The sequence below is a fragment of the Vicugna pacos genome, chromosome 4, assembly GCF_048564905.1.
Source record: "Vicugna pacos chromosome 4, VicPac4, whole genome shotgun sequence".
NCBI classification, from domain to species: Eukaryota; Metazoa; Chordata; class Mammalia; order Artiodactyla; family Camelidae; genus Vicugna; species Vicugna pacos.
In genome coordinates this window covers 924,254-935,016 of record NC_132990.1, presented here as the reverse complement: position 1 = coordinate 935,016, position 10,763 = coordinate 924,254, and positions in this window count along the sequence as shown.

Here is a 10,763-nt window from a genome sequence, read left to right as displayed (position 1 = left end):
GGACTTGTCCCCACCTCTGTCCCTGTGTGGCTGTGGACAAGTCATTCACCTTCTGGTGCCTGATACACTTTAGTTGCAAAATTGATGGCTGGTTTAGATGATTACTAACGTGCTATGACTTCATACCTTCTGTGGGGCAATCATTAAAAAACACCAATATCTGGGAATTTAATAATTTAAAGCCCAAGTATAATGTTATATACCATCAAGTTCATTAAATCCATACAGGAAGGAAACAGGAAGGTTCAATGAAAATGAAATTTCATAAAAGTGTATTTTACAGACTGACAACACATTAGCCTTTTTATGAAATTATACTTTGGGGTGAAGATACTCTGGAGGACTATCAGAAACTCATCATCCAAAAACCAACCCCCTGAATTTAGCTTCCAAAAAGTGATATTCCTTTGCTCTGGCTGATGGAATGGAGTTAGAAGCTGCTTCTCTTGTAGTGAATCCAGGCAAATGAGCTGGGCATCTCGAAAGAAGGCAGCTGTCCAGGAAAGGTAGTGAGAGACTTCAGGCTCTTCTTGTTTTCTTTGAAAGACATTTCTGCTTCTCAGCCAAGTTTTTCTTTGTCTGATCCTTCCCTGAACTTTGAAGCACGTGTCTCAAGGCTCTCACCTCTGGGTTTCGAGACTTATGATTTAATGAAGGTGTGACTTTAGATGGATTTTGACCTAGTTGGTTCTGAATGATTTCAAAATGAAACTTCCTTCTGGAAGAGCATATAGGATAATGCTGTCTTCCTGTGTGCAATATATAGTGAGCTACTGGAGTCAAGGTAAGAGCAAAATGCAGATCTGACTGTCCCTGGGTCTTGATCGTGTTATGAGATGATATGTTGTCTTAGGTTCGATCTTTTTGGAATGGGCAGGGGTGGGGCAGTGTCAGCTCCAGACGAGGGTGGTCCTTCCTTTGTTCTGGGCATGAGGCATACCTGGAGGCAGTCACAGTGGATGTGTAACTGTCCTGTGGCTAATCTGTATTTTCAGAGCTTTGCTGACATGTAATGATGTGTTCCTGGACTTACTCAATCTAGTTAACTCTGTTTAGCATAGTTAGATGTCTCTCCATTAGAAAATGGCAAATTGGCCCATAAGAAATGGAGATTGGAAGACAGGAAGTCCAGTAGAAGGCTAAGAAGGCCAACAGCTTCTCATGTATGGGGGCAGAGATTCCAAGAGATTTTAGTAACAGCAGCAGAAGTGGCAGGAAATACCCAGTGAAGATCACGGGCACATGGTAGTGTGCGCACACACACACACATTTTCCAGGAATTCGGTTTATAGATGAGGCTGACCTTGGACATGGTTGGTTCTCCTCTTCTACTTTAAGAGGTAGAATTCTGCGTGCTGTACATACACTGCATGCTGATTAAAGGGACATCCATGGTCAGTGACAAAGTGATCTCTCTGTATGAGGTGACTTAAGTTCTTACACTGGCCTTCTCGCCATCTCCACCATTTTGGATGATACCTTCCTTGGAAACCCAGCTGGTCCCTTCCTCAGCTGTCTGTTTTCACCCATCTTCTGCTGGCTTGGCTGTCAATCACAGCTGGACAGCTTATTTTTTTCTTTCCTGGCTAAAATGCATTTCCTCTTGTTGGTTCTCAGAACACCAAACTAATGGACTTCTTGTCCCCCAATGGTTACCCTCTCTGAGACTCACCCACTTTTCACCCCAGGAAAGGGAGGAACCCAGGTGCTCTGGTGTAAGCCATCCTGGCCTTAGGAGAGGCGTGGAGATGGCAAAGGTTCTCTGAATGGTGACCCTGGCAGCCAGAGGCCCTTGGAAAGGATGGGAACACTGCCAGGCAGCCCCTTTCAGAGTGAAGAGGGATTTATGGAAGAGAAAAATGTCTGGGATGGTTTGTGTATCTCCCTCAGCAGACAGAAAGAGGCCCCACTGTCTTCTCTAACTATTTTTTAGTGGGAGGATTCATTAGATGCTTGGTGGCTTCTGAAATTGCCGTAACACAAGGGTTCTGAGTGGCAAACTCAGTATCAATGAGTTTCTCCAATTAGCCACAGAATGTTGGACCCAACTCTAGTAGAGTTGGCAGAGGGGGTTCCCAAGAACTTCTCTGCTGGAGTGGGCAGAATGCTGTTCCTTCCTTTTCTCCATTAATCAAAAATCCTCTTTTTGGTCAAGGCCATTCTCCTATTTCCCATTGGTATTCTGTCTCCCTGTCCTTTCATTTCTCCCTCATAGGTATTCATTGAGCACCTGATATTATGTGCTTCTGGTCTTTTTCCTCTCCTTATTCCCAATCTTCCTCCTTCTCAATTAACATACAGATGATGAGGTTGGAAACCAGCGAGTTATCCCAAGTGCTTCTACTCTTCTTTTTTCTCTTCCTCTTCCATCCTCCCATCTCCCATCTCAGTCACCAATTCCTGTCCATTTGTCCTTCATAAATCTTTTGCATCTGTCATCTTCTAGCCTTCCCTACATTCTGGTTCTGCTCTGACTCACCACAGTTTTGCTTCAAGACCACATCCTTCTCAGTGGCCTCCCTGCCACCAATCCTCTCCACCCCTTCCTTTGCTCCAGGGCTCTCTGCTACCCACAGGACAAAATCTCAAGCTTTAGCCATGGTTCTATCTTGCCTACCCCTCTATCTCTCCCAGTCCATCACACATCACTCCTCTGCCCAAGCTCTTCGTTCCACCCAAACTAACCCATTAACATTTTTCCCCAACATGCCCCGCACATTCCTGCTCTGCCTCTTTTTCTCTGCCATCCTCCATTCCTGGCTTGCTCTCTCCCTTCTTGTCCGAGCCCAATATCTAGCTCAAGCCCTATCTTCTTCATGAAGCCTCCCCTATCTGCCGAGCCCCAGGGAGCATCGTATATTGCTTCTCTTTCTCTCTCCTTTGCTTTTCCTATTTATTATCTCTTTATGCCTCTTTCCTGTTGCCCAGATTAGCTCCTGAACTCCTCAAGAGCTCTAAATTATACTGGGCAATCAGTAATATTTATTTTGATGATAAAGATGATGACATTGGTGCAAACGTGACCTTGGCTTAACTTCATCATTCAAGCCTAAGTTCTTGACCGTCAGCTCTAAAACTTGTTTCTGGAAACCATTTCTGACTTGACTGAAATACTGTGGCTGTTCAAAGTGTAGCTAGAGGGTATAGTTTCTGAATTTTTCTCTTCTCTCTTTCATCTTCCCCAAGGTACAGCCCCACTGTCCATCCTGAGCTGTACAAAAACAGACAGGCCAGGACATGGTGAGGAGCATCTGGATCTTGGTCCTTTCACAGTTGGGTGAAAACAGCAGCTCAAGTCTGTTTTCCAGCCTGAAGGGGGAACTTCAACGCCTGTTTCCCAGATGGCGGAAGAAGCTTTCGGAAGCAACAGAACCCACACACCCTAGTCTTGTGAGGTTCCATCCTTAGGTCTGTTTGCCAGAAGCAGGCTGGAGTTCTGCATGGACGTCGCTGAGAAGACACCCCGCTCCACTGCTGGCTAGCCCAGCACGAGTAGGTGGTGCCCACTGGGTGCCAGGGAGCACCCTCTGGGACTTACCCTAAATGGCAGATCTCACTGCTTCTTCCCGGGGCTCCACCCAGATGATCTGGGGCGGGGGTGCAGCTCTGGGAGACCGTGATGGAGGCTGGACGGGGTGAGGTGCTGTAACAGAAGCCCTTCTGCTCTCCTGGGAGCCCGGGGAGGGCAAAGCGGTTATTTGCCTCTCACTCTTCTCACAGCGCTAAGAAGGGGGCAGAGGCCAGGGGAGGGGAGAGAAAGAGGCTTTACTGTCCTGCTTTCTTGTTCTTCCCTTTGGAAATACAGGGCTTTCAAGACTCTATAGAATGTCCCTCTACTCTGCAAACAATAGGGCATGGGTAACGCTTTTTAACTATGGCTTCTGATAGGCCTTTAACAAAAGAGGAGTATGACCAGGTACTCCAGGAGGAAACAGACTCTGCAGCTTCTTCGATAGCTCATACCTTTTAAAATAAAATTTTTATTTAAGAACAGTTTTAGATTTACAGTATTATTGCAAAAGGAGTACAGAGAGTTCCCATATACCCAGTCTCAGTTTCCACTGTTGTTAACCTTCTACATCACCGTGGTACATTCGTCACAATTAATGAACCGATATTGTTACGTTATTATCAGCTCAGATTCGACACCTCACATTTTAACTTAGGAAAGTCACACTTCTGTGTGCTCCTCCAGAACTCATCTGTGTCTGTTTTACGATGTAAAATTTAAATTTACTTAACATCAAGCTAAAATGGACACCCCCAGGGACCATGAGCTGTGCTTAGCCTGTGCTCTGGGTTCTCTGAGCTACTCCGGCTATCCCGGGGAGGCGTCCAGCCAGCTTAGGTAGCATGTGCTGTGGAGAGTGAGCCTGGAGTGAGGTCAGAAGATCTATCTCCCTGGGTCCCGACAACTCTGCTCAGTAGATGTGTGACCCCAGGCAGTCACTCCGTCTCTGAACCTCGCCTTCCTCCTCTGGCCACTGGGAACAATAGTGCCAGCCTGTATCACGAGGCGCTGTGACAGCCAACTGCCACCATGGATGCAGACATGGAAAGCATGATTCATGGGTAAGCGATGAATATGGAGATGAGTTCTTAGTCATGAATTTCCCCCCTGAATCCCAGCCCAGTGCCTGGGGCACTGCTACTCCTGATAATTTAATTCAGTCCAGGACAATTTAAATAATAATAATAGTGAGCAGCTACTTCAGCATAAACTTGTTCTTGAGGCATGCTGTCTGTTCGCTGCCTCATCTGAATCCCCAGTTACTGAGGAGGCCAGAAGCTAAACCTAAGACCCACGTCCTCTCTGCTGGGTTGCATTTCACAGGCTCGGGGGTAGGGGGGAGGAATGGAAAGTTTCCTTTCTTTTCTTTTCTTTTCTGGCTTCTGCTGCTGGACTTCCGGTTGGTCCTGGTGACGATGCGGGTCCCTCCCACCATGGGCTGCTTCTGATGAGGAGAAAGAAAGAGTTCATAGGGACTGTAGGCTCTACCCTATCTCCCCAGCAAAGCTAGGCAGCTCTCGTTTTTCCATCTGGGGGTGGTGTGGATGTGCAAAACACTGTCTCCAGCCTAAGGACAGCAGCTGCCCACACAGGATTTCTTCTCTTGAACTCGGCCACTCAGGCTAGATGCTGCCACTTCTCAGAAGTCCCCTGTGCTGGACTGGCTACTGCCCAGGGGTGATGCCTGTCTCCCGGAACATAGCCTAGCAGGGTTTCCTAGCCTCACATCCTAAAACCAGCCTGCAGTGCTGACAGTTACTCACGTTTTCTCTTTTCCCTTCTGGTTGCAAACTCTAGGAGGCTCACCTTAATCCAAGTACCTGGGCCCCCTGAGTCAATGACCTCACTCTTAGCTTCCCCTGGCCAAAGCCTAGAATTTCCCCCCTGAATCCCAGCCCAGTGCCTGGGGCACTGCTACTCCTGATAATTTAATTCAGTCCAGGACAATTCAAATAATTCTGCATTGAGCAATCATTTGGGTGCCCCGAAGATACAAAGATAAATCGAGCCTGGTTCTTCCTCTTAATAAGCTCACTGATCAGTGGGGCAGAAAAATATAGAAAAAGGTAATTGTTCACTTATTGAGCAAGTGTCTATCATGTACGTGCCAGGCACTGATGTTCTGAGATCTTGGGACTCAAGATAGATCTGACTTCTGCCTCTGTGGAGCTTAGAGTTGACAATAATTTTTTTAAATAACATTTTTAATTGTATGACTGCAAAGTGTGAGAGTGTAACCTGTCTTTGATTCAGCCTTCCTGGAACTTATAAAATCTACAAAAATAAAATAGAAGCCTACAGTCTCAGATTAGGGATCTGCGAATTTTTGGCTCATCGCTGCATCTGGAGCAAGAGATCATGGCTCCAACAAGTGTAGCTCTGATCATTCCCCTTTGTGGGATAGTTTCAGTGTTCACATAACCCTGGATTTCCTTTGCTATTTTTGTCTTTTAAAATTCTCCAAGAAATCTAATGTAGAAGTTCCTCTTCTTAATACAATTAAGCTGTATCACCATGGGCTGATGGGCTAAAAGAAGTTGCCGACAATCCTACACCCTGAAATTTCCCCATCCTCCTAATGCAACAGCAAGCGTTGTACATGAACCCTCTTTCAGGACACATCAGTTTAACTCCTTGCTATACAGAGTGTGGTCCATGGATCAGCAGTGTTCGCATCACCTGGGAGCCTGTCAGAAGTACAGACTCAGTTCCCTCCCTAGACCTACTGATCGGAATCCTCATTTGAACAAGATCCCCAGGCGATTTTTTGCATATTAAACTTCAAGAGGCAGACAAGCCAATTATTTCACAACCACCTAAAGAGGATTGCTAACTTTCTAAGCCAGGATCAAGCCCTATCTCTCCAGGTTGGCCCATTCCATCAAGTTTCAGATCTGTTCATTACAGCATTCCTACTTACTGGCACCAAATTCTGCAACACTTAGCATGCATTTGCTGGGTCCAAGTTACCAAAAACTCAACTCAAATTGGCTTAGCTAATAGGGAAATGTTCAAGGTGGATGCAGGATACAATAATGGGTGGTCATTATCCTATGTTTCCATATTTTTGTTGCCATTTTTGTTATTTTTCTTTTTTAAAAATTGTGGTAAAATACACAAAACATAAAATTTACCATCTTAACAATTTTAAGTTCAGTATTAAGTATATTCACATTGTTGTGCAGTCAATCTCTGTTCCACATTTTTGATCATCTGAAATATAAAAATGGTAGTATCTACAAATCCCAAATTCCCAATTTATCCCTCCCCACCTCCTTTCCCCCTCTGATAACCATAAGTTTGTCTTTGAATATAGACTTTTAAAAGATCATCGCTACTTTGGGAAAAGTCAATGGATTTTAATGAGATTAAACTTGAAATAACCTTAGAGTTGGCAGAAAGTTCTGCCATTTATTAGAATGTATTGAAGAGATTAATTTCTTTATATTTCCAGGAGAACACCAAGAGGAGAAACATGGAAGGTAAATTTTTAAGTCCCTGTGTTTCCAAAAATTGAAACCTCTTCTTAAAGGGGGAGAGGCCATAGGAACCAACGTTCTCAGAGTTCTGCCATTTAGAACACTCCTGTTGCTCCAAGTCTTGACATGCCACTGAAGACCTGCGCTAACTTGTTGGGACGCACTGTACAGAAAATGGGGCTGCCCACGATAAAGCAATTAATTGTCAAAAGCTGAGCATGTTTCTTAAGAAAAGGCATTTGAGATCTGGCTAGGACTTACAAATGAACTGTTTCAGAGGCTGAGTTTCTGGGTCCTGCTGACCTATTTTATTCTCCTCTGATTCGGGTAATGTCCATGTGGTAATAATACCTGCGCAGTCCCACCTGTTCTGCCTGTTGACACACTGCCTGGAAGGGGCTGGGGAAAGGTGAGGATGCGCACTCTCTTGGTGCCCTGAATAAGCTGGCCCGTAAGTAACACTCCCACACCAGAGTTTTCTGGGATTAACCTCTCCAAAGCATACTTGTAGCAGATATTGTTAGTGCCCTGCCCAGGTTCCCTTGACCAGATGCTGAGCATAACAGCTCATCCCGGACTGCCCTTGGCTGATGGAAGCTATCAAGCCCAACAGTATGAGTTCCCATGAGGTTCCATTCCATTTCTTCCAGGAAATCAATCATTTCTCCAAGGAGCCCTGATTCCTTCTGATGGAGAATGATATTTAGAAACCAAGTCTGGGTACTGGGAATGCTCATTTCTGCTGGAGAGTAACTGCTTCTGGACTCTGTCAGTGGGCAGAGCTAGGTACCGTGTGGATGGGTAGTACTCATACATACTTAAAATTCGTATTTCATGTCTGACTCTGTCTTTATACATATCTTTTAAAATACCCAGGGGTTTTATTGCTAACTCTGATTAGGCACCACAGGGTTCATTCTTACCTTTACCTCCTTTCCTTGCTTGTAATTTCTTTCTCAGACAGTCAGAAACATGGCTCTTGTTATGTCCAGTAGTTTATTATTTGTTCAACCCTAGTATACATAGAAAATGGTTTCAGAATTGAAACTCATACCCCTTTGAGAAAGAAATTTGCCAACTTGAGTAGGGCGTTTGTGGACAGTTTTTTGTCTTTAGCCTTCAGTTTCCATTAAAACACTGCTTTCCAGAGTTATTTCGGTTGGCTCCTTTCTTTCTCACTCCCTTCAGTGTGGTTATGTAAGTATTTTGTAACACAGTTACAGTTGGATTCCGTTTCATAGCCTGCATTCCAATTTGAGTCCTTCTCATAACTTGGTTAATAGTTTAAATGTTACATACAGTGACATCCACTCACTGTGACCCACAATTCTGTAGATTTTTAATAAATGCCTAGTTCCATACAGGATAGCTCCCTTACCTCCTAAATTCTCTTATTCTGCCTCTTTATAGTCAAACCCTATTCCCAGATCCAACCCCAGGTGACCACTGATCTGTGTTCCATCTTTATAGTTTTCCTTTTTTCTAGAACGTCATATAAAAGAAACCACATGGTATGTAGCCTTCTGCGTCCAGCTGCTTTCTTCCGCTTAGCATAATGATTTTTGAGATTCATCCTAGTGGTTTTCTGTAGCAGTATTTACCTCGTTTTTATTGTGGAGTAGTATCCCATTGTATAGATATTATACAATTGTCGATATCATACAATTTGTTTAAATATTTACATGTTGGTGGACGTTTGCACTCCTTCCCATCTTTACTAGTATGAATAAATTGCTATGCATATTTACGTCTGGGTCTTTGTATGGACATGTGTTGTTACTGCTCTTGAGTAAACAATTAAGAGTGGGAGTGCTAGATCTTAAGGTAGGTAAATGTTTCACTTTATAAGAAATGTCCATTTTTCCAAAGCAGCTGTACTATTTTGTACTCTGACCAGCAATTTCACGAGTCTGAGTTGCTTCACATCTTCACCAGCATCTGGTATTGTCTACCTATTAAATTTTAGCATTCTAAGAGGTAGAATAGGTGTGTAGTGGTATCTTATTATGGTTTTAATATGCATTTCATTGATAACTAATGATGTTGAACATCTTTTCACAGACTTATTGCCAATCATGTACCTTTGGTGAAGTGCCTGTTCAAATCTTTTGACCATTTAAAAGTAAGATTGTTTTTTTGATGATTACCAAGTTGTAAAGGTACTTTTTTTTTTCCTGGATATAAGTCCTTTATCAGATATACGTTTTGTAAAGTTTTTTTCCAGTGTGTTTCTTGTCTTTTTCTTAACAAGTGTTCTCTAAGAATAAAAGTTTTTCATTTTGATGAAGAGTAATTTATTAATTTTTTCTTTGATATTTTGTATATTTTGAGTCCTATCTAAAAAAATATTTACCTAACTCAGAGCAAATATTTTCTCTTGTATTTTTGTCTGGTAGTTTTGTAGCTGTATTTCTTACTTTTAGCTCTATGATCCATTTTGCTTTAACTTACTAAATTGTGTAAGGTAAAGAATTAAATTTTTTTGTTTTTGTATTTTACAAATGGATATAAAGTTCTACCATATTTGTTGAGAATATTATTCTTTCTCCATTGAATTATTTTTAGAATTCTGTCAAAGATCGATTGTATATATTTTGGACTCTCTGTCTCATTGATCTATATGTCTATTTTTATGCCAATAGAACAATTTAGTGATTATTATATTTTTGTATTGTCTAGAAATTAAATATAAGTCCTCAACTTTGTTTTTCTTTGTCACTTTTTTTTTTTGGCTATCTAAGTCTTTTCCATTTCCATGTAAACTTTAGAATCAGCTTGTCAATTCCACAAAAAAACCTGGTGGATCCCTCATACCATACACAAAAATAAACTCAAAATGGCTTAAAGACTTAAACATAAGACAAGACACTATAAACTTCCTAGAAGAAAACACAGGCAAAATATTTTCTGACATAAATCTCAGCAATGTTCTTCTAGGGCAGTCTACCCAGGCAATAGAAATAAAAGCAAAAATAAACAAATGGACTTAATTAAACATAAGCTTTTGCACAGCAAAGGAAATCATAAGCAAAACAAAAAGACAACCTACAGAATGGGAGAAAATATGTGCAAATGATATGACTGACAAGGGCCTAATTTCCAGAATATACAAACAACTCATATAACTCAATAACAGAAAAACAAACAACCCAGTTCAAAAATGGGCAGAAGACCTAAACAAGCAATTCTCGAGTGAAGACATACAAACGGACAACAGACACATGAAAAAATGCTCAGTATCACTAATTATCAAAGAAATGCAAATCAAAACTACAATGAGATATCACCTCACACCAGTCAGAATGGCCATCATTCAGAAGTCCACAAACAATAAATGCTGGAGAGGCTGTGGAGAAAAGGGAACCCTTTACACTGTTGGTAGGAATGTAGTTTGGTGCAACTATTATGGAAAACAGTATGGAGATTCCTCCAAAAACTAAAAATAGATTTACCATATGAACCAGCAATCCCACTCCTGGGCATATATCCAGAAAGAAGTCTAATTTGAAAAGATACGTGCACCCCAGTGTTCATAGTAGCACTGAATACAATAGCCAAGATATGGAAATAAACTAAATGTCCATTAACAGATGACTGGATAAAGAAGTCATGGTATATTTATACGATGGAATTCTACTCAGCCATAAAAAAGAATAAAATAATGTCACTTGCCGCAACATGGATGGACCTGGAGATTGTCATTCTAAGTGAAGTAAGCCAGAAAGAGAAAGAAAAATACCATATGATACCACTCTATGTGGAATCTAAAAAGA